General features: G+C 37.7%; 1 protein-coding gene and 1 pseudogene across 11 annotated transcripts in view; both read left to right on the top strand.

Moving 5' to 3' along the window:
• The window catches only part of MCTP2 (multiple C2 and transmembrane domain containing 2), a 245,083-nt gene that overhangs the window by 171,098 nt on the left and 49,551 nt on the right, over positions 1-24,434 (top strand). The window lies entirely within an intron of this gene.
• LOC118354314 (60S ribosomal protein L7-like) lies at positions 10,256-23,584 on the top strand (annotated as a pseudogene).

The raw sequence follows: 24,434 nt of genomic DNA, 5'->3' as shown, positions 1-24,434 counted from the left end.
ACATACTTATGGTGGAGGGGGAGGAGTAGAGACAGAGGGAGAGAGAGAATACCAAACAGACTCACTCCAGCAGCACAGGGGCAGAGGAAGGGCCTTGCGGTGGATTCCAAGACCCTGAGATCTTGACTTAAACTGATATCAAGAGTTGGTCACTTAACCAACTGAGCCAGCCAGGCGCCCCAAGTAATGTCTCTTTCTAATGCAGATTATATGGTGATAGTGACAAAGACATTAACATGATGATGATGGTGGTGATGATGACCTGTGCTTTTGTTTTAAGCTTTAACTTCTTCTCTTAAAACCTGTTCTTTATTGGGTTATAGTAACACTTAGTAAAATACTATCTAAAGCTTGTCTTTTGTTTAAAGAGCAACAGAATCCTAAGTAGGAATTTGCTGATATTTTCTTCTCTGGTATATTTCTTCTCTGCTATAAGCCAGGTACATGCAATTATAAACTTTTTTGTAAACTGTTCCTTAGTGAAGACTGCTTTCCTTGGATATCATTGAAGTCCTCACCATTCTGGTAAGGAAATTACTAGGGGCTAGCTTCCCATCAGAGCTTTACTTTGGAAAATTGGAGAATGTGATGTGTGCTTTGCTTTTTTTTTTTTTTTGAATAACGGATGAATTTTATTTTACATGTTTATTAATTTTTTTCAAAATTTTCTACAGCGGATATACATTGATTTTTAATCATAAAACAATGTTACTTTCTATGTTTATATAGATTTTATTTCTTACCCCAATTTTTAAAATTATAGTGAAATATACATAACATAAAATATGCCATATTTTGCCATTTTTAAGTATATGAGTCAGTGGCAGTAAGTACGCTTATTATGCTGTACAACTATTGTGTGCTTTGCACACATTGTTAAAAAAAATTGGCTGCCTGGGGACACCTGTGTGGCTCAGCAATTGAGCATCTGCTTTCAGCACAGGGCATGATCCCACAGTCACAGGATTGAGTCCCACATGGGCCTCCCTGCATGGAGCTTGCTTCTCCCTCTGCCTCTGCCTCTGTCTCTGCCTCTCTTAGTGTCTTTCATGAATAAATAAATAAAATCTTAAAAAAAATTGGTTACCTATAGCCACTGTCCCCTACACCTCTTTCAGAACATTTAATTTTGTATTTCATTGGTGATTTTTACATGTTTAGTGATGTATATGTTTTCAAAAGATAAATAATTGATATCTTGGAAACTTAGTGCACACACATGGGTGTACACAGATAACCACACAATAAGAGAGGAAGAGGAGAAGGAAGAAGAGAAGAAAGGAAAAGAGGAAAAGAAAGAAAGAATGCCCAAAAGCCTGACCATAGTTTGGGTTTACTTAAAGATAGACCTGCAGGTGGCGATAGAAACTCATAAATGAAAAAAGTCCAAGGTAAATTTCTGTGGATTGCTTCTTGGGATTTTAATTTCAGCAATTTATTTTTAATTTAATACAATCATCTACAAGCAGAAATTATTATATTAGTTTAAAAAAACTCAAGTTTTGGCATTGTGTAATCTCTTTTTATGATAATTTACTCAGATATCCTATGGCATGTTCATCTTTACACACAAAGAATGAGATCTGGATTGTTGTGAAGCTGGTACAGATTTCAAAGGACAACCATTTTAAGCCTGTCCCCCCCCCCTTTTATTTTTGCTTTTATTAACTTAGATTTTATGCCTATACCATTGGTCAGGTTCATAAAGTCCTTTGCTATTGAGTAGTAAATTGTTTAGACTGATGCTGTGTGTATATCTGTACATAGATACACCTTTTCATCAGAGTGTTAAATCCAGTTTGTTCAGGAGGGCATTTCATTCCTTAGCTAATTGTTCATGGTTAGGTGTAATCCTAGTGGAATCACAAAATCCTTGGAAGTTATTTTACTTGTGGATTAAAAACATAACCTAAACAATTCCTTTTAAAATAGTAGAAGATACGTAGGTAGATATGGTAACATTTTTTCCAGCTACTTTCATTATTCCATTTTGGATTTTAGGCTTTGTTGGAGCAAAGTTAAAGCATTCAGTAGATCTGTCTGTATTGCTAGTTAAGGTTCAAAAGTTCTGAAATTGCTTCTGTGGGTGGGTATATATTTTCATCTGCTATTTTTTTTTCTTAAGTTTGAGTTTAAAAATGCTAACTCCAAAGTGATTTGCTGAAACATAAAACTAATATGCAGCTCTCCTCTTTCCGTGCAGTCTCATTTGAAAAACCTTTGCAGTACACATTTTCAAGGGAGAACTGCCTTGATTCTAAGAAAATGTAATTATTTTTGCTTTAAATGCTATAGGCTTTAGATGGTGAGTGTCATCAATAGACAGCTGTGGTAGTCTTGAGCAAATTATGAGAATTTTGGCCTTTGTCTCTCCTCTGACCGTTTCACTAAGTCTTGTGATAAAGTTCAAAACCAATAAGGTCTTGTATACCATAAGCTTGGATACAGAATTTCTTATAATGGAAGAGGGAGCTAAAGAAAAAAAGAACAGAAAAGAAACCTAGCCTTCTTATATTCTGTTTCAATTGCTATTCCAATTACTCATGAGGGAGAAAAGTGGAAAGTAAGTCAGACTCTCAGAAAACCTATTTTGCTGTCTTCGTATAAAGAATATTCAGTTCTCTGCTCTGTTAGCAGCAGACCAAAATCTAATCCATTAAAAAATATATCGTGGTAAGCAGTTCTTGAAAATGTTTATAATAAATGGTAAAAGCCAAGCTTCCACTGTGAGATTAGCAGTTGGAACAGGATGTGTTCATCAGGAAATAGGTTATTGCCTGACCAGTGTGCCCTGACATGTAACCTGTAGGACAGATGAAGATTTAAAAGCTTGAAGCACAAGGAGTTTATTTGATCCCACCCCAAGCTTTCTTTTGCATATTACAGTACTGTTTATCACACAGAGTGTCTTTCTCAGTGAGTCTATTATGACGTTCATTTTATAGACAAAAAGAATCAAATGTTTTAGAGATTGTCTCCCTTCCCGCAGCCCATCCTCATCTAATGACCTATCCATATTAATGCAACTACTGTAGTCTCCCCTTATCCGCAACTTTGCTTTCCTTGGTTTTAGTTAACCCAATGTCAACCGCAGTCCAGGAGCAGATGATCCTCTGTGTGATATATCGTAGCCTAGCACTACGTCACAGTGCCACATCATTCACCTCCCTTCATCTCACCACGTAGGTGTTTTATCATCTTCCATCAGCACAAGAGCAAGGGTGAGGACCTATAAAAAGACATTTTGAGAGAGAGGCCACATTCACATAACTTCTCTTATAGCGTGTTGTTATAATTGTTCTGTTTCGCTACTAGTTATTAGTCTCTGTCGTAATCTCTTGCTGTGCCTCACTTATCAATTAAATTTTATCATGGGTATGTATGCATGGGGAAAACATTATGTGTGTGTATGTACGGGGAAAACATTGAGAGTGTGTGTGTGTGTGTGTATACATTGTGTATGTGTGTGTGTATATATATATATACACACACATATATGGCTCTGTACAATGTGTGGGTTCAGTATCCACAGGGGGTCTTAGAAGGTATCCCCCACAGATAAGGGGGGACTACTGTCACTCACTTTTACAGAACAGACTCTGTAGCTTTAAAAAATAATAGAATTGTGAAAGACTATTTCTAGAAGTCCAGACTCCCTCCCTCCCCTCTTCTCCATCTTAAAGATACAGGAAATACACAGAGGATTAAGGTGATTTTCCTGCTTTTGCTTGATCACAGTCCGATGTCAGACCTAGTGGACAGTAGTACTCATGAATAATGCCTTCTATGTGGATGATACCTATAGTAACACATAGAGTAACTAAGAGATCAAATATGCTGGCTAAAAAGCCTTAGGGAAGCATTATGTGTCTGAGGTCTGATCTATTGTCTGGGAGGTCGGAGAGTGTTAATGCACTCTGCAAAGATTACACTCCCTCTCTAATTGCTCCGACACTTCCTTAAAGGATTTAAACAGTCAGAAAAGGTGACGCTCCTTGTCAATTTTTGTCTTCTGCCTGCAGTTGAAGTTTATCTGGCTTTCCACTGAGACCACTAGATCAAGTAACCTAGCCATTGTCAAAGGCATAAACTCTGAATTAAGAGTGAAAGCAATGAGAGATGTTATTTACAGCTCCATTATTACTTGCTCTCTAAATGCTTTGCATTCCATTTCTGGTGTTTACATTATGAAAATGACAGCATATCTCTGTTCAAAATGGGGGCTGAAAAGAGTCTAAGGCTTCACGTTGATTTTTTGATCAGAGTTGTTTTTGTAATCTTTTCTCAGCGCCATAAGGCCTGGTGTTGACGTCTTGCATTTGGGTTATTTCAGTTAAAAACGTGGAAGATAGTGAACTTTAGCATTTCCTCTGTGCTGCACCCAACCCCCAACACACACACACACACACACACACACACACACACACACACACACACTATTCTGAAATGTTTATCCTGAACTAGGCATTTACAAGATTGACCCATCTGAAGGACCTGATGACTTTGTCCAGACCATCACTGTAAATTTCAAATGTAGTGCAAACACATTTTTAAAAAGCTCTCTTCTGCATTAGAGAATGCTGCTTCCATCCTGTGTGTCCAGGAGCTGATATAGGAATTTTCTCAGACTCTATATCTGTTCTGTTGCTTTGATTATAACTCCATGTTTTCAAAATGACACTGAAAAGCTTAAAGGAAGCTTTTGCCAGTTCTTTCATGACTAGTTTAGGAAATACTGGGGATATTTGAGTAAGCATATTGAATCCTTAAATTTGTAGAGTTTATTGTTGTGAGGTGAAGAGGACATGCTTGCATTTCATCCTGAGCATTTTCTACCCCCATGCACGGTTGCATCGAGAGTTAAGAATTCCTCTTAGATCAGTTCAAATCACTAATATATGTGGCTTAGAGCCTACAATATAATATTTATGTAGCTTCTGAAAGAGACTTGGGAGGATTCCCTGTAATTCAAGATGGTAGTCTGAATGATGGGTGTAGAAAGATTTTTTTTTTTTAAGAAATCCTTGTTTGTCCCATGGGATTTTCACACTTTTCGGCTGACGGCACTGTATTTTACTCATACTGTATAAAGCTGTCAGTGTCTTCGTTATATGTGTCTCCTGAAGACTCTGAGCAGATGACAAGAACAATTGCTAGAGGGGAAAAAACACATTTGAATCACCATCTTCAGAGCAGAATTTCTCTAGTGTCTCCTGTTCTGTTCCTACGTGGACTGTCCCTCGCACTTTTTTCTTATTGCATGTTCTCTCACACTGTTGGTAGATTACACTGAATGTTTCATCTGTATATAAAAATTAAAAATTCAAACAAAAATCTGGCCCACATGAAGAACAGGCCCTTTGGGCATATGGTTCATTATGCATATTCGTTTAATTACTAAAACACTTGGGATGGCTTTCCTGCCCTTGCTTTCAACTTGCAAAGTTGGATCTCTTCTGTTGCACAGAAAATGTAGCACAGAATTCTGTAGGAGAAAAAAAAGAAAAGAGGGGAAAAAAAGCCTTTGAAGAAATTACTGGAATTCACCAAAAGAAGAAGTATGATTCTCAGGATGAAGCCAGTAGAAATAAGGATTTCTCTCATTCTCTCTTTCTCTCTCTCTCTCTCTTTGGTCTCTTTCTTCCTCTCATTTCTACCATTACCCCTGAAGGCTAGATTTACTGTGGTTAGTTTCTACGAATGCAAGCAGGGCAGGAATGTGAGACTGAGGATTCAGGTTTCAAGTACATTCCCTCTGAGAGACTCAATTCTCTCGATGAAGCTGGCTAAGTTTTATTGGTTAGAAGGGGAGTACTCTGAAAGTGTGACTTTAATTGATTTTTCAGGGCAAACAGGTGGTGATGGTTTAGACATACCCTAGCCTCTATGCCACTCCTGATTTGGGGCTGCACATATAATAGCTTTATTAAAATATACAATCTCCTGGCTTTGCTTTTACCTGAACATCTGCCTCTTGGTTTTTAAAGCGCCTTTCAACTATTTTCATTCTGTGCTTTAACGGGTCATATCCTAGAAGGGCTTGAGGAAGGCTTTATTTTCTATTCATGTCATCAAACTTACTATTTTTGGTTTGAAATGAAAGACATTAAAATTCAAGCAGCATCTTTAAATAGGATCATTGTTGTTTCAGGAATTTGTGTTGTGGTGGTGGTTGTTTTGGGCACATTTATTTACATGATGCAACAGATTTTGAACATAACAGGCCAAAAGCTGAATTTGTCAGTGCTGGGTTTTGATTTGAACTTTTATTTTGGTGAGCAGAAGATTGTTTGAGTGAGTGACTGGGTGTGAGTGGATAGCAGTGTGTGTGTGTGTGTGTGTGTGTGTGTGTGTGTGTGTACATACTTCAAGACCCTAATTTTGGGTTTCTTCCTGGTTTATAGTAATATCTCAGTGTTGTAGGAAAGCTTCTTAGACTCTTGCTGATCAAAATAATTTCAGGACTCCTAACAGCATATTTAAGTGAGAGGAGGATCCAAACCTGGCTTCATGTTTGTGTCTCATGGCTGGTACGTATGGCTCTGATGTAAACAGTCTTCTTTTTGATAAAGAAAATAGGTGGTCTCTCAGAGTAATGGGAGACCTTCTTAGGCATTCTTTTTTTTTTTTTCTGTTTTTAAGATTTTCTCCATTTACTCATGAGAGACACACAGAGAGAGGCAGAGACATAGGCAGAGGAAGAAGCAGGCTCCCTGCAGGGAGCCCAATGTGAGACTTGATCCCAAGACCCTTGAGATCATGACCTGAGCCAAAGGCAGATGCTCAACTACTGAGCCTCCCATCTAAGGCATTCTCAATAGGATTCCTAAAGGGGTTGTACTTTTCTGTAAAGAGCATTACTCCCTAATCGCTAATGAAGGGTTCCTGAATTAAAGCACCTTAGTCTGTTTTAAGCACAGAGAATACGTACAGAGCTATCGCAGGCTTAATGTGAAGGGATTTCAAGCCTACTTCTTTTAGCACCAGAAATGAAGCTACAAGCAGAGTAACTTAATACAGTGAACTGCTTTACTTGATCACCACACTAATGCTAATTAGATACACTTGCTTTATTACCCCGAGCCATTTTTTTTTTTCTGTATTCATTCTGATCTAATCTTTCCATGAACATGAAGGAGTCTGTCGTAAGTGTGAAGTTTAGGCTTTTAGTCACAATTAGAGCCTGATGTTCATGTGACTAAAGTCAGAGAATGCCTTTTGAGAAGGAGAAGGCTTTGTCCCTGAGAGTACAATTAGAGCCCCATCGGACTTCTGCTGTGGTTGGGCCCAAGATACTAACAGTTACTCCTGTGAAATCACATTCATCCATGTAGGTAAGGGGATTTTACCCTGATCCCTTCAAGATACCTAGCTTATGGAGAGTAAATAAATGTGTGAGGGTTTGTCTTCCCTTCCTTCAATCAGACCAGAGAATTTGCTGATGATTTTGAAAGATATATTTACCAAAATCAGACTTTCAACTGCTCAATTACCAGGTTCTGCAAAAATGCATAATGAAAAATTTATTGCTTGATTGTAGACATGAGATTATGATGATTCCAGGAAAAAGCTGATAGTCACCGCCCATTAGTTGCTTTCTCTCATTTAGTTCAGTGCTCTTCTACTTTATAAACTAGTTGTTCTGGCTTTATGAGTGGTGTGGGGACTTTTAGTGGACCATAGGTGATCCTTTGACAATTTTCCATTTATATAATATCATTGAAAAATGTATAGAGTGGCCAGTACTATGATACAAATGTGAAAGTGATGGGTTTTAATAAATACTTCATATTTAAAGGGGGGAAAGGATTATGTATTTAGTATTTATGTATATGTTACTATGTATAAATACAGAAGTATTATTTTCTGTTGTTAAAAAATCCTATAGGCTCAGTCAGTTAAGCATCTGGTTCTTGATTTCAGCTCAGGTTGTGATCTCAGAGTCCTGGGACTGAGCCCCATGTTGGCCTCTGTACTCAGCATGGAGTCTGCAGGAGATTCTTTTTCTCTCCCTCTGCCCCTCCCTCAGCACTTGGTCGCCTGTGTGTGCATTCTCTCTCTCTCTTTCTCTCTTTCTCTCTCTCTCTCTCTCTCTCTCGTAAGTAAATCTTTAAAAAAAAAAAAAAAAAAGTTCCATAGAGGAACTTGTGTGGCTCAGTGGTTGAGCATCTGCCTTCGGCTCAGGTCATGATCCCGGGGTCCTGGGATCAAGTCCCACATCGGGCTCCCTGCAAGGCATCTGTTTCTCCCTCTGCCTATGTCTCTGACTCTCTCTCTGTGTCTCTCATGAATGAATGGATAAGAATCTGTAAATTTAAAAAAGGTCTCGTAATACATTCAAAAGGGAAAATAAAAATCAACAAAAATTCCATGTCTAGAAGAATACAGCCTAAAAGTCTCCAGTTTATAGTTAATTTTAGGATTATATGGATTTATGTATAGACTTCTGAAATAAGAATGGAATTAGCTACATACATCCATGGAAGTATCCATATGTTCTTTTATATAGAAAAATATTACTATAAAATTGAAAGTTTGAAAATTATATACATTGTTTATTCCAACAGTCATGGAGGGTAATAAAAGTAGGAAACATGTAATTCAGGTGTCCTTCTGCAAAAGTACTGGGAGCAAATTATCAGGTAGTGTCATTCCCACACAAAACTGGGACTATCTGATAGAGTTTTGTCTTTAAGAGATATGGCAAGATGCCCAGTTTGGTGTTTCCCCCCACAATGAACTGACCAGACCATTTTATATCATGTAGAAATAGCCAAAGGCAATGCTGATGAACACCAGAAATGGCATATTTCAATGCTCAAGAAATGAGATGGCTAACAAGGCTTGATTCTGTAACTATAAATATGTGTGTGTGTGTGTGTGTGTGTGTGTGTGTGTGTGTGTATATATATAGGACTTTTTAACAACAGAAAATAATACTTCTGTATTTATACATAGAAACATATACATAAATACTATATATATCTCAACCAACCAGAGCATGATGTAGAGGAACAGGTTGAGATAAGAAGTTTTTATTGGAGGACTGAGAAAAAGGAGGGTCAGGGCGGGGAAGGGCATTTCAGTTCTGGGCCCAATCTGAGTTGATGTTTGCCAGACTCTCTCTTCCATGATGGGTTTCTCTAGTCCCCTTACCTCTTTCAAGGTGGAGATTAGATCAGTAGGAACAAATCCCTTCCTAGACCCTGGTTCCTTCCAAAGGTGTAGAATTTGCTTTCCAATTTCCCTAGGTATGTTCCCTATTTCACATTATGCAATTTTATTAGTTTTCTGTTGCTGATATAACAAACTACCAAAACAAACAAACAAACAAACAAACTACCATACATGTTAAGTGGCTTGAGACAGCACAGATTTATTATCTTACATTTCTGGAGGACATGAGTCTACTACAGGTCTCATTGGCCTAAAATTAAGATGCTGAAAGGGCTATGTTCTATTCTGGGGTCTCCAGGGGAGCATCTGTTTCCTTTCCATTTCCAACTTATAGAGGCTGCCCATGTTCCCTGGCTCATGGTCCTTTCTTCCATCTTCATATCCAGGAAGGGCACATTGTTGTGTTCCTCACATGCCATCACTGTAGCCTTGATCTGCCCTCACATCTTTTCCTGGCTTTTTTCTTCTGCCTCCACCTTCCACTTGTAAGGACTGGCCCTTGTAATTACACAGGACTGAATCAGGTGGCCCATGATGATCGCCTTATGTTAAGGTTAGGTGGTTAGCAACCTTAACTCCCATCTGTAACCTTAGTTTCCTTTTGCACTGAAACATACTCATAGGTTCTGGGGAGTAGGACATGGTCATCTTTTGAGGTACCATACTTCTGCCTACCACAACGAGGCCCATCATTTCAGTCCTTCATTCATGTTGCTTATCTGATGGATGAGGATTAATGAAGTAAGCATCCGCTCCTTGCATAGGAAGTAATTTAGTGAGGCATACATTTGGGAGGAGGAAAGAGGTTATGGACTGTGGACATTTCAGAGAGTGGCTGAGAGAACTGCAGTTACAAATGTACAAAAGTCACATGTTATCAGCAACTTGAAACATTTATTTTATTTGATTAGCTCAGTCAGCTTCCCTCATAGCTGCTGGTATATGACAGAGGGCTTTACATCTAGGAGGAAGCTGTGTGCCTATCCACAGAGCAGATCTTGGGCATAAGAACCCCAACAGGGAGAGGAATGGGTGGAATAGTTTCAGAGGCCAACCCAAAGGGATGAGGAGACCAAGAATGACTCCAAGCGTTGTTCAGAACTCAGAAGTAATTCCCGGTGAGTGGATGAGTGGAACTGGGCCTCAAATCCATACTGTTTCCCCACATGGCTTCCTACAATTCATCAAAATCCAAACCACAACTAGCGAACCAATACAAATCTAGATTCTTATTTGCAAAATTATTTATTTGAGAGAGAGAGAGAGAGAGAGAAAATGTGAGTGGAGGGAGTGGGAGAGAGAGATTCTTAAGCAGATTCCTGCTAAGCATGGAGCCCAACATGGGGTGATCCCAGGGCACCAGTATCATGACCTGAGCCAGAATCAAGAGTCAGACATTTTACTGAGCCACCCAGGCACCACAAAAGCCTGGTATCTTTGTAAAACATCCCTTAGCATCCTAGACAAAACTGATCTTATCTTGCCCTTTCTCCTGGGCTATTGCAGTTCCTTCCTAGAAGTTTCTACTATTTTTCATTTCATAACTCCGTTCCCATAATTAAGGGTACTCTGCTACCAAAATTAGCTGGTTAAATATACAATCCTCTTATTTTTGTGTTTAGCTTACAATCACACCTTCAGCCTATTAGTATGGCATATGGGTCTTTCTGGACACCCCCCCCCCCTCAGTATCCACCCTTATCTCCAGCCTCAATTCTCTGTGATCCAGCTCAATTGGTGTCTTTCCATCTCTAGGCATGAGAAGCCTTTAAAATTTTACCACTATCCTGTCTTTTGCTTGTGCTTTCTTTTACTAAAGAGAAAGTCTAAACTAAGCACTATCACTCTCTAGCATCGGGCAAACACAAAGGAGTAATTGAGTAAATGTCTTCTCACTGAACCAATGAATGGCCTGAGTGCTTTTCCACAGAAATAATTAGTGACATAAAGACCAACAAACCTTTTCTTCCAACTGGCTTTCTTCATGCTTTTATTACTGTTCTTTAACTTGGATTCAGTCATTCATCTGCTTTAAGAAGCATGGCAGTGATGATGACTCCTCCCTTCCATCATTGACCTTGAGTCCTCTCAACAGTACTTGAGGCAGATACTACCATTTTCATTTTAGAGATGAAAAAAGGTTATGCAATATTTCCAAGAGCACACTGCTAGGATAGAGAGAGCCATGATTTAGAGCTAATCAAAATGAGTATGTCCCAAGCACCATTAAATAAATGCTTAATGTCAGATAATGTAATTGCCTCAGGACACTTGGGTGACTCAGCAGTTGGGCACCTGCCTTTGGCTCAGGTTGTGATCCTGGGATCTGGGATCGAGTCCCACATCAGGGTCCCTGTGAGGAGCCTGCTTCTCCCTCTGCCTATGTCTCCATGTGCCTCTCTCTTTCTCTCTCTCTTTCTCTCTCTCTCTCTCTGTCTCTAATGAATAAATAAATCTTAAAAAAAAAAAAAGAAAATGTAATTGCCTCAGAACTGTTAGAAATAACACAACAGGAAAGAGTATGGCATGGTAATTAAGAGCACTCAGCTTCATGGTCAAACTCAACCACAAATTTAATTATTAACAATTTTATTTTCTCATTTAAAATATTATTTTGATTACTGTGTGATCATGTATAATGATATACTCTGATATTTTTATTTACAATCATATGTAAATAAGACATGATGAGCATCTCTAGGTGTGTGTGTGTGTGTGTGTGCATGTGTATGTGTTTGAGATAGTTTATGCTAGTAGCTGCTTGATGACAGAAAGCATCTTATTCCTTTTTTAAAAATAGCAACAAGTACCCCATACACAATAAACACTCCATGAATGTTGATTGAATGGATGTTTGAATTGATTAATCAGTTCAGCAGTTTTAATTGATTTGGAGCCTAGAGTATATTTGACCACCTTGGCTTTCTTGGAATTGGTATAGAATGGATATAAACCATTAGCCAGAACTTTCTCCTGCTCACCCTTTTCAAGCCACATGCAAATGTTCACATGAGGGATACTGCACCGGGGGATATTTGTGATTCATGCATCTGGAGTATATCAGGTTCTATCATTCTGCCTTTGTATAAAGCCATAGTTTGGATTCTGATTTAGGGCTTCCTGGTCTGCCCTCTTAGACCACTACAAGCTGACTTATGTTGTGACATCACACAACTGCAGTGCTGGGTGACAGGTTGTTCAAATGCAAAGGATTCAGTTAGACTTTGAAGACTCATTTTAATTCTTGTTTCAATTCAATACATCTTTGAGTATCTATTACATACAAGACATTATCCTATGTTTTATAAGAAATACAGATAATAAATTATATATGCTTTAGGATTTTAAAGAGTAAAACTTGAACAAAATGACCATGGTGCCAGGCAGAATACATTTACTTGGGATTTATAGAACCAATTATCAGGCATTATGAAACACTGGGTAACATAATGGCTTGTTCCAAACAGGGCAACCAGTGAGAAAGAAAAAAAAAGAACATTTGTAGGGGCACTTGGATTAAAGCACTGAGAAGGAAAACAGGCAGTTTTTAAAAATAGTAAAATTTTGTGTCTGGAGTATAGAAAACATGGTAGGAGAAAGAAAGAATAGTAAATATAAGTTTGGGCCATATTTTGATTTGATGCCTTTGAATAGCATATTAAGAGTTTGAGACTCTGTCTCTACAGAGTGGGCAGACATAAAGCTTTGAGCAGGAATGTACCACAATGAGAACTAAGCTTTGGGTTATTACTTTGACCTTGATATGAAGAACTAGGAAGTAGAGAAAAATACTATGATAATATATGAGTTAGTGTATTAATCGGGGGCAGAGGTTGTAAACTGGCAAACAATAATGGCCACATTAGGTCCTGTGTGTGTGTATGTATGTGTTTGTGTGTGTGTGTGTTATTTGGTTGCTGTCTTTTCTTTTTTCCTTCTTTATTCCCCACCCTGGCCTTTCTCATTTCCAAAATCAGTTCTTTGTTGGCAGGAATTGTAACCAAAAAGAGTGGTTTTTTGGGAGCCTTCAACTGCATGGCTTCAAATGCATAGCATTTCTAAAATCATACCTGTTGTTTCTAGTGGTAAGTTACCTGCCATTTAAAAAAATTATAAAGTATATTTTATATACAAGGGAGTTTATAAAACTATGTGTCTATGTGTACAATTTAAAGAATAATAGGAAGAAACACCTGGGTGCCTATCACCCAACTTAAAAATTTAATATTCCCATTATTATAAAAGTCCTTTCTTTGCCCCTTTATTATCAAATCCTTCTTCATCCCTCATCACCAGAAGTAATGGTGACACTGAATGTTGTGTCATTCACTCACTATCCATTGTAGTTTTGTATATCTGTCTTAGCAGTGTAATTCAGTTTTGTCTGTTTTTTGGAGATTTTACCAAAGCAATCACATGATACTTTAGTGTCTTTACTCTGCGGCCTGAAAATTCATTTAATATCATTTTTGGTGTTCATCCTTGTGGTTCATCTCCATTATGTATGACATTTAACTTTATGAGTAAATTATTATTATTATTATCATTATTATTATTTAGAGAGAGAGAACACACAGGAGAGAGAAGAGCAGAGAGTGAGGGAGAGCATCTTTTAAGATTTTATTTATTTTTAAAAGATTTTATTTATCTAACAGAGACTGAGAGAGCCAGAGAGCACAAGCAGGGGTAACAGCAGAGGGAGAAGGAGAAGCAGGCTCTCCACAGAGCAAGGAGCCTGATGTGGGACTTGATCCCAGAACCCTGGAATCATGACTGGGGCCGAAGGCAGATGCTTAACCTACTGAGCCACCCAGACTCCCGTTACGATTTTATTTTTATTTTTTAAGAGAGAGAGAGAGAGAGCAAGACTGGGGGGGGGGGGGGTAGATGGGCAGAGAGAGAGAGAGAGAGAGAGAGAGAGAGAATCCCAAGCAGGATCCACAGCCAGCACAGAGCCCACCACAGGACTTGATCTCATGAGCCTGAGATCATGACCTGAGCTGAAATCATGAGTCAGATGCTTAAACAAATGAGCAACCCAGGTGACCCTATGAGTAAATTATTTTATTCATACTTTTGGTAGACATTTGGATTAATTCCTGGTTTGGGTTGTTTTTGTTTTTATTTTTTGGCCATTATGAAGAGTGTTCTTGAAGATACATTTCATCTGGTAGACACATGCTAGAGTTTAGAGTCATGGCTCTGAATGTGTGGTGCCTAGATAGCAGTAGCAACATCACCCGGGAACTTTGTAGAAATGTAATGTCCTGAGCCCCACCTAAACCTGGAACCAGAAATTCTGGGGGATAAATCCAGCAACCTGATTTAAACCAGCTCTCTAGTACTTCTCATGCATGCTGATGTTGAAACCCACTGCTCCTAGGAGTGGAGTTACTAGGTTATCTGATCTACACCTTGTGTTTAGTTAATGCCAACCATTTCCCAAGTAATTGAACCATCAGACGTCAAATAAAAGTTTATCATTGTTCTGCATCTTGGAAAACTCTTGGGATTCTCTGACTTTTTAAATTTTATCCATCTGATGTATAAAGTCGTACCTTGGTGGTGTTTTAATCTGCATTCTCTTCATTACAAATGAAGAGTCATATGTTTGGGGTCTTTGTGCTCTTTTTTGTTCTTCATTACTCACTACTTTCATATTGATTTGTAGAAATGTTTTATATAACCTAGATAGAAATTCTTTGTGATAGAAATATCTTCTCTAAGTTTATGGCTTTTTTTTTTTTTTTGCTCTATATGAACTTGTGATGCAAAAAATTCTTATACTTCATGTCAGATTTATCAATTATTTCTTTTGTGGTTTGTGCATTTTGTGTCATTATTGAGGATTGTTCCCTATCCCAAAGTCATAAAGATATTTAATTTTTTATGGTTTTACTTTTTATATTAAAGTTTTAAAGTGACTTTTGATTTTATTTCATTGTTGTGTTCTGGCTACCCGGTTAATCTAGTACCAGTTCTTGAATCATCTTCAATCCCAGTGATCTGCAATTTTCACAGAGTCATAGATCAAATTTCCATATGTGGGTGGGCTTGCCCTTTGGTCTCTTGTCTGTATTCATACCAGTGTTACACAAACATCATTTGGCTTTAACATGATTCTAATTTGTTTTTAATTTTCATGAATGGCTTGGCTATTCTTGGTTTTTTGCTCTTGCACATAAGAGTTGGAATTGATATGTTGTATTCCACAAAAACAAAACAAGATGAAACCAATATTGAAAAATAAGATGCAAAATTAATGAGTTAACTGTCAAAATCGAGACATTGAAAAATTACAGCAAAATGAAGCCAAATGAATTAGAAATAAAAATAAGAGCAAAATCAATGAAGTAGACTCCATGTGTAAAATAAAAGGGGAAATAAAATTAAAAATTGTCTATTAAAAAAACTAATAAAATTGATTATTTTCTGAGAATTTTCAGTGTACAGAGTAAAGGCAAAAGTAAACAATATCAGGCATTAAAGGGAGACATAATCTGGATTAAGCAGAGATTAAACATAAGAGGATACTATGAAATCTTATGCTTAAAGTGTTAAAGTATGAAATAGATAAAACTTGTAGAACAACATATCAAAGTGACTGAAAAAGAATGAGAATTGAATCACCCTGAAACCATTAAATAATTGAGTAGTTTAATATCTTTCTAGAAAACAAAGCACAAAGCCAAGGCAACTTTATAGGTAAATTTCACCAAACTTTTAAGGAGCATGTAAATCCTATCTTATATAAATTCTTTCCAATTGTCTTCTGGTTCTTATCTTTTTTTTTTTTTTTTTTTTAAGAGTATTTGTCAAGTTTGATTGTTGTTCACTGGGAGGAAATGCTTTTGTTTTTACTCCCCACCCCCACCCAGTGTCTACTTTTAAAATTTATTTTGGTTATTAGTTATGTGCAGTTTTGCTCTGAAAAAAACCTACATGTGTTTATTTTTTCTATTCATTATAGTTGAGTGTCTTTAAATCTGTGACTTTACATCTTTTATAACTTTTGAGAAATTCTCATCTAGTATCATTTATAGCTTTTTTTCTATTCTCTCTTTGCTCTCTCTCCCTGGATTCCAAATTTAGTTTTAAACTTTTCTCAGTGTGCCATACGGCTTTTTTACTGTATTTTCTTAGTATATTTACCTCTGCTTAAAGTATGTATAGATGTTTTCTACCAATACACCAACTCATGAATCTTCTTTTTTTCTGTTTTGCTATTAAATTCAGTTAGTGAGTTCTGCATTTCACTTATACTTTTTTTTTTTAAAAGATTTTATTTATTTATTCATGAGAAACAGAGAGAGAGAGACAGAGACACAGGCAGAGAGAGGAGAAACCGGCTCCATGCAGGGAGCCGGATGCAGGACTCGGTCCTGGGACTCTGGGATCACGCCCTGAGCCAAAGGCAGACGCTCAACCACTGAGCCACCCAGGCGACCCTCACTTACCCTGTTTTAAAAATATTTCTAGCTTTTGATTACATTTTGTTATAGAGATTCCAGTTCTTTGCTGATATTCTGCATGCTTTTATCCATTTTCATGTATATATTAATCATAACTATTTAAAAATGTATATCCAATAACTCTAACATCTAAATCACCTCATGTTCTCATTATCTGTTTTTCTCTTGATTTTTGGTCATTCTTTTTTTATCCTAACCATGACTAGTTATTTTTATTAAATACTAGATAAGATTTATTAAAATATTATAGGGGCTGTGGAACTGTGTTGTAGTCCACCAGAGAGGATATAGAGGAAGCAATAAGAGTCTAACAAGTCCATATGATACAATTAATGTTGAAATGATCAGAGGTAGGATTTCAAAAATTTTGAGGATACATCTATTTCTAGTTACTCCTATGCTTAGTGCATAGCCCTTCAGGTTTCTTAATACAAGCCTGTAATGTTTACAAGAGCCCTTCTTTCCTAGTATTTCCTTCACAATCAGTGAGATTACCAAAAGCTTTTAGTTCTCACTTTCTGCCTGGTCTCAACCTTTCACCTGAAGCATGCATGTCTTAGAAAGTAGTAAATTTCTCAGGAGAAATACATGGAGAATGTTGGGCTTGAATCTCTACTATTCCTTTTGTCTCTTACATCTTGGCTGTCATAGTTTCTATAAAGTATTCTAAATTTTGGCTCCCTAGATTATTAAAATAGAAGAAAACTCTAATATGCTATTCAATTCACTATGCCATCCCACATAATGAATTGGCAAAAACAAAACAAAAGAAAAGAAAACAAAAAGATCCTTGAAGGAGATAAAGTGGTAGCAAACCAAGTTTCATCTCTTTGCATTTGTCTTCCATTCTTGATCTTGTCTCCATGGACCCTGGGTGTATTTATTACTCAGATGTCTTCAAGAAGAGTTTGTTTATTTGGGTATATTTTCCAGTCTTCATAGTTGTTTTGGGGCTTTTATTTGTTTTTGTGTGTTTCATTCTTTTGTAGAAAGATTGAGGTAAAGCTTCAGCTTCATAATGAAAAACTGAAATTTATGTTCCTACTTAACATATGAGCTTAACACGAGGATATCCTAGAATTCTTTAAATCAAACTATACCACTCCCAATTAATGGGTTTTACTGACCCCTATTTTAGGTCTAGATTGTCTCATTACACACATATTAGCCTTTTTTTTTTTTTTTGGTAAGTCGATGTTTATTTAAATTGATGTACACATTTATCATTGCTTTTGAGCACATACATTCTTGCATTCACAGCCTTTGCACCGAGACAGCTTTCCTTCTCTTTGTTTTTTTTTTTTTTTAGATTTATTTATTTATTCAGAGAGAGAGAGAGAGAGGCAGAGACATAGGCAGAGGGAGAAGCAGACTCCATGCAGGAAGCCCGACGTGGGACTCGATCCCGGGTCTCCAGGATCACACCCCAGGCTGCAGGCAGTGCTAAACCGCTGCGCCACCGGGGCTGCCCACTTTCCTTCTCTTTGGAATAAATCTCTTTATCTGTACTTTCATGAGGGTCTTTTGGTGATAAGCAGTATTGCTCATGTATTTCTGAAAATATCTTCATTTGACTCTTAAGATAATTTGCTAGATACACTATTCTAAATTGAAAGACTGAAATTTTATGTTATACTGTCTTCTTGCTTTCCTTGTTGCACTAAGATACAAAGTCACTCAAATTGCTTTTTCTTTGCAATTTAGCTATTTTTTTTTCTGTTTAGCTGCTTTTAAGTGTTTCTTTTATGTTCCCAGGTGTTTTTCAGTTCTAATATGGCATTTTTAGGCCTAAATTCTTCATCTGTCCTGGTAAGGATTTTCTTTTCTCTCCCTCTCTCTCTCTCTCTCTCTCTCTCTCTGATTTCCTATTATGAGTATCTTTCAATAATTTTGGAAAATTCTCAGGCATTTTATCTTAATATATTGCTTCTTTCCCATTCTATCAGTAACTCTTTCTCCCCTACCCTGAACATCTCCTTTCTATCATCCATATCTCTTAACTTCTATATCTGTATCTTTGTCTTTCTTGTCTACATTCTGGATAATTTCTTTGGAAACATTTCTCAGTTCACTAAGTTTCTCTTCAACTGCTTCTTCGTTTGTTTGTTTTTAAGATTTTATTTACTTATTTAGACAGAGAGAGAGAGAGAGAGAGTCAGAGACACAGGCAGAGGGAGTTAGCAGGCTCCATGCAGGGAACCGGACGTGGGACTCGATCCCGGATCTCCAGGATCACACCCCGGGCTGCAGGCGGTGCTAAACCGCTGCTCCACAGGGGCTGCCCTCTTCAGCTGCTTCTAATCTGTTAGTCAGTCCACCCATTGTATTTAAATGGCATCCTTACTGCCTTATATTGTTCCTTACCAATAATCCAGCTCAAATTCCATGATCATTCTTTAAAAAATTTTCCTTTCTTCCTTACTTTCATTATATTCAACTAGCAAAACCTTAGGTAAGCACAGCTATTGAAAAACACATTTAGTGCCTCTTCACCAATGTAGTACATTTCTATAATCTGTTCTCCTTTCCTCTCTTCTAAATTATGTTACAATGTCTGTCCTCAAGCTCTAATGCCTTCTCCCTGTCCTTAGATCATGATTTTGGTTGACATAAGTGCCCTATGCCCACTGCCCTCCAACAAACAGCTCAGCCACTCCACTCCCTTAGAATAAACATCAGAGACTTTCCAGCCATACTCTAGGCCCCTTAAGACTGACTCCTGTTCCTTTCTCACTTCTATTCTCTTTTTTTTTTTTATTTTTTTAATTTATTTTTTATTGGTGTTCAATTTACTAGCATACAGAATAACCCCCAGTGCCCGTAACCCATTCATTCCCACCCCACGCCCTCCTCCCCTTCTACCACCCCTAGTTTGTTTCCCAGAGTTAGCAGTCTTTACGTTCTGTCTCCCTTTCTGATATTTCCCACACATTTCTTCTCCCTTCCCTTATATTCCCTTTCACTATTATTTATATTCCCCAAATGAATGAGAACATATAATGTTTGTCCTTCTCCGACTGACTTACTTCACTCAGCATAATACCCTCCAGTTCCATCCACATTGATGCAAATGGTGGGTATTTGTCATTTCTAATAGCTGAGTAATATTCCATTGTATACATAAACCACATCTTCTTTATCCATTCATCTTTCGTTGGACACCGAGGCTCCTTCCACAGTTTGGCTATCGTGGCCATTGCTGCTAGAAACATCGGGGTGCAGGTGTCCCGGCGTTTCACTGCATCTGTATCTTTGGGGTAAATCCCCAACAGTGCAATTGCTGGGTCGTAGGGCAGGTCTATTTTTAACTCTTTGAGGAACCTCCACACAGTTTTCCAGAGTGGCTGCACCAGTTCACATTCCCACCAACAGTGTAAGAGGGTTCCCTTTTCTCCGCATCCCCTCCAACATTTGTTTTTTTTATTTTTTTTATTTTTTTTTATTTTTTATTGGTGTTCAATTTACTAACATACAGAATAACACCCAGTGCCCATCACCCATTCACTCCCACCCCCCGCCCTCCTCCCCTTCTACCACCCCTAGTTCGTTTCCCAGAGTTAGCAGTCTTTACGTTCTGTCTCCCTTTCTGATATTTCCCACACATTTCTTCTCCCTTCCCTTATTTTCCCTTTCACTATTATTTATATTCCCCAAATGAATGAGAACATATAATGTTTGTCCTTCTCCGACTGACTTACTTCACTCAGCATAATACCCTCCAGTTCCATCCACGTTGAAGCAAATGGTGGGTATTTGTCATTTCTAATAGCTGAGTAATATTCCATTGTATACATAAACCACATCTTCTTTATCCATTCATCTTTCGTTGGACACCGAGGCTCCTTCCACAGTTTGGCTATCGTGGCCATTGCTGCTAGAAACATCGGGGTGCAGGTGTCCCGGCGTTTCATTGCATTTGTATCTTTGGGGTAAATCCCCAACAGTGCAATTGCTGGGTCGTAGGGCAGGTATATTTTTAACTGTTTGAGGAACCTCCACACAGTTTTCCAGAGTGGCTGCAACAGTTCACATTCCCACCAACAGTGTAAGAGGGTTCCCTTTTCTCCGCATCCTCTCCAACATTTGTTGTTTCCTGCCTTGTTAATTTTCCCCATTCTCACTGGTGTGAGGTGGTATCTCATTGTAGTTTTGATTTGTATTTCCCTGATGGCAAGTGATGCAGAGCATTTTCTCATATGCATGTTGGCCATGTCTATGTCTTCCTCTGTGAGATTTCTGTTCATGTCTTTTGCCCATTTCATGATTGGATTGTTTGTTTCTGTGGTGTTGAGTTTAATAAGTTCTTTATAGATCTTGGAAACTAGCCCTTTATCTGATATGTCATTTGCAACTATCTTCTCCCATTCTGTAGGTTGTCTTTGAGTTTTGTTGACTGTATCCTTTGCTGTGCAAAAGCTTCTTATCTTGATGAAGTCCCAATAGTTCATTTTTGCTTTTGTTTCTTTTGCCTTCGTGGATGTATCTTGCAAGAAGTTACTATGGCCGAGTTCAAAAAGGGTGTTGCCTGTGTTCTTCTCTAGGATTTTGATGGAATCTTGTCTCACATATAGATCTTTCATCCATTTTGAGTTTATCTTTGTGTATGGTGAAAGAGAGTGGTCTAGTTTCATTCTTCTGCATGTGGATGTCCAATTTTCCCAGCACCATTTATTGAAGAGACTGTCTTTCTTCCAATGGATAGTCTTTCCTCCTTTATCGAATATTAGTTGACCATAAAGTTCTGGGTCCACTTTTGGGTTCTCTATTCTGTTCCACTGATCTATGTGTCTTTTTTTGTGCCAGTACCACACTGTCTTGATGACCACAGCTTTGTAGTACAACCTAAAATCTGGCATTGTGATGCCCCCAGATATGGTTTTCTTTTTTAAAATTCCCCTGGCTATTCGGGGTCTTTTCTGATTCCACACAAATCTTAAAATAATTTGTTCTAACTCTCTGAAGAAAGTCCATGGTATTTTGATAGGGATTGCATTAAACGTGTATATTGCCCTGGGTAACATTGACATTTTCACAATATTAATTCTGCCAATCCATGAGCATGGAATATTTTTCCATCTCTTTGTGTCTTCCTCAATTTCTTTCAGAAGTGTTCTATAGTTTTGAGGGTATAGATCCTTTACATCTTTGGTTAGGCTTATTCCTAGGTATCTTATGCTTTTGGGTGCAATTGTAAATGGGATTGACTCCTTAATTTCTCTTTCTTCAGTCTCATTGTTAGTGTATAGAAATGCCACTGATTCTCTTTCTAAATGTCTTACTCACTCTGCTTCAGCCAGAGTGAAGGGTGAAGGAATAGCAAGGGTGAAGGGTCCTTGCTATTCCTGGCACATACCAGGTGTACTCCCACTTTTGGACTTTTTATTCTACTATTCCTTTTGACCAGAAGCATGACAGACTTGGATTTCCATACTTCCTCCAAGGACTTTGCTCATATGTTGCCCTTTCCACAAGGTCTTTCCTGGCAATCCCCACTTATAATTGCCACCCTCTGCCCCCCGTTGCCTCATATTCCTTCTTTTCATCCCCATTTGTTGTGGTTTTGTTTGTTTTCACATGCCAGTTTTTAATCATCTGATATATAATGTATAGTTTGTGTATTTGCTTTATTTACCTCATTCCTAATCCCCAGATACCATGTAGGTTCTATTAAGGCTATTTTGTTATTGTTGATGTTGTTAGGGGTGGTGGTTGGTTTGCTAATTTTGTTCACTCTTGTGTTTAAATTGACATGGTTCAGCTCTTGGAACCACAGAGGGTAAAGAAGAGAAGTAAAGGAAGGTTCCTGCTATTCCAGAAACTCTTAAGGGGAAATACAAGAATTTCACAGAGTTGAAGATCAAGTATCTGAGTAAGAAATTTGCCCAAAAGATGTTTTGAAGGGTAAGGAGGAAGCCTATGTATGAGAAAGCTAAGCATTACCACAAGGGATATAGGCAGATGTACAGAATTGAGATCATATTGCTAGGATGGCAAGAAAAGCTGGCAACTTGTATGTACCTGCAGAACCCAAATTGGTATTTTTCATCAGGATCAGAGGTATTGGTGGTGTGAGCCCAAAGGTGCAAGGATTGTGGAACCATATATGGCATGGGGGTATCCAAATCTGAAGTTGGTGAATGAATTAATCTACAGGCCTGGTTATAGCAAAATCAACAAGTGAGTTGCTCTGGTAGGTAACATATAGATTCCTCAATCTCTTGGTAAATATGGCATGATTTGCATGGAGGATCTGACTCATGAGATCTATACTGTTGGAAAATGTTTCAAAGAAGCAAATAACTTCTTATGGCCCTTCAAATTTTCTTCTCCATGAGAGGGAATGAAAAAAAGATCACCCACTTTATAGAAGGTGGAGATGTTGGCAACAGGGAAGACCAGATCAATAAGCTTATTAAAAGGACGAACAAAGGTATCTACCATGATTATTTTTGTAATCTAGTCATTTAATAAATTGACTACTTTGAATCAGAAAAAAACTTAGAAATCAACATAATTCATAGCAAGTGTTCAACAAATGTTTAATGAAGGGAAAATGAACAATGAGTTTACACATAAGTAAAGCAATGATAGTAAGTTAAGGTTAGTATGTAGTGCTCTGGGATGAGTTAAAGAGTAAACACTTCCAAGGTGAGGAAGTGGTCAAGGAGTAGCTTTATAAATGAGAGGAAGGGTATGTTTTTTCAGAAGCAAAATCCTGAACACCATGTCTTATTTGGGGTCTGTAAATAGTGTATCTTGATTGGGAATCTAGAATGTGTAGTGAAACATTTAGAAAGAATTTGTAGCTTATGAATTCTAGTGAAGTATGAGTCAGTTCAAGGAAGGTCTTAAATATTAAAACTATCATGTCTAACTGTCATAATGTAGGCTAGGAAGAAATAGAGAATTTTAATCAGATGAATGAACATGAGAAGACCTGGAGGTGTTTCTTGCTGTATACTCTGATTTTGCTTTATTATAATGCTACATACTTTTTTTCTCTTTTCACAGCAATAAAAGCAGTTACACTTTCTTGACAAGAAGTTGCTTACTGATTTGTTAGAACAATGAATGTGTACTTGGTCAAATTAAAAACAGATTCTTCTATTACTTTCTCTTTGTTTAACCTTGGAGTTCTTTCGAATAGAAGTAGCATAGCTTTGTTTCGTCTTTACCCAGTGCCTTAATTCTAAAATAATCATGTGTATGAGAATCTCTTCTCAAATTATGCCTTGTGCTGACAGGATGGTTATTCATAAAAACTGGATGATAATTTCAGGAGACACTTTTAAAATATTTTAATTGTAATTTTAACGAATGAACTGATTTTTGCCATATTGAGAAAGAAGTGTGTGTGTGCGCACGCGCACGTGTGCACGTGTGTGTTTTTTTGTTGGTCATAGGCAAAGACCATTCCAGTGGTTTTCACTGAAAATTAGTCTCCTCTTCATCATTTTGCAGATGAAACACCTTCAAACTCCTTTAAATATTCAATCAAAGTTACTGAGACTTGAAGCAATAGTGCCTTAACCAAAATAAATCAACTAGCTCTTCCTTCGTGCTTCTTTAGATGTTGCTTGTCAGTATGATTTTAGCTCAGTGGTCTGATAATGTTGGAGTTTGTACTGGTAGCAAGGAAGGTGAATGTTGGGTTGGTTTTCATCTGTTTTCCTTCTAAGATACCTGTTCATTTTTACTCTGAATTTAATCCTTAACTGTATTTATGACATAAATCTTGACCTCTTTATTCTCCTTTAAAAACTCAGTGTTGGGCAGCCCAGGTGG

The sequence above is a fragment of the Canis lupus genome, chromosome 3, assembly GCF_003254725.2.
Source record: "Canis lupus dingo isolate Sandy chromosome 3, ASM325472v2, whole genome shotgun sequence".
Taxonomy (NCBI): Eukaryota; Metazoa; Chordata; class Mammalia; order Carnivora; family Canidae; genus Canis; species Canis lupus.
This window is presented reverse-complemented; position numbering and strand designations above follow the sequence as displayed.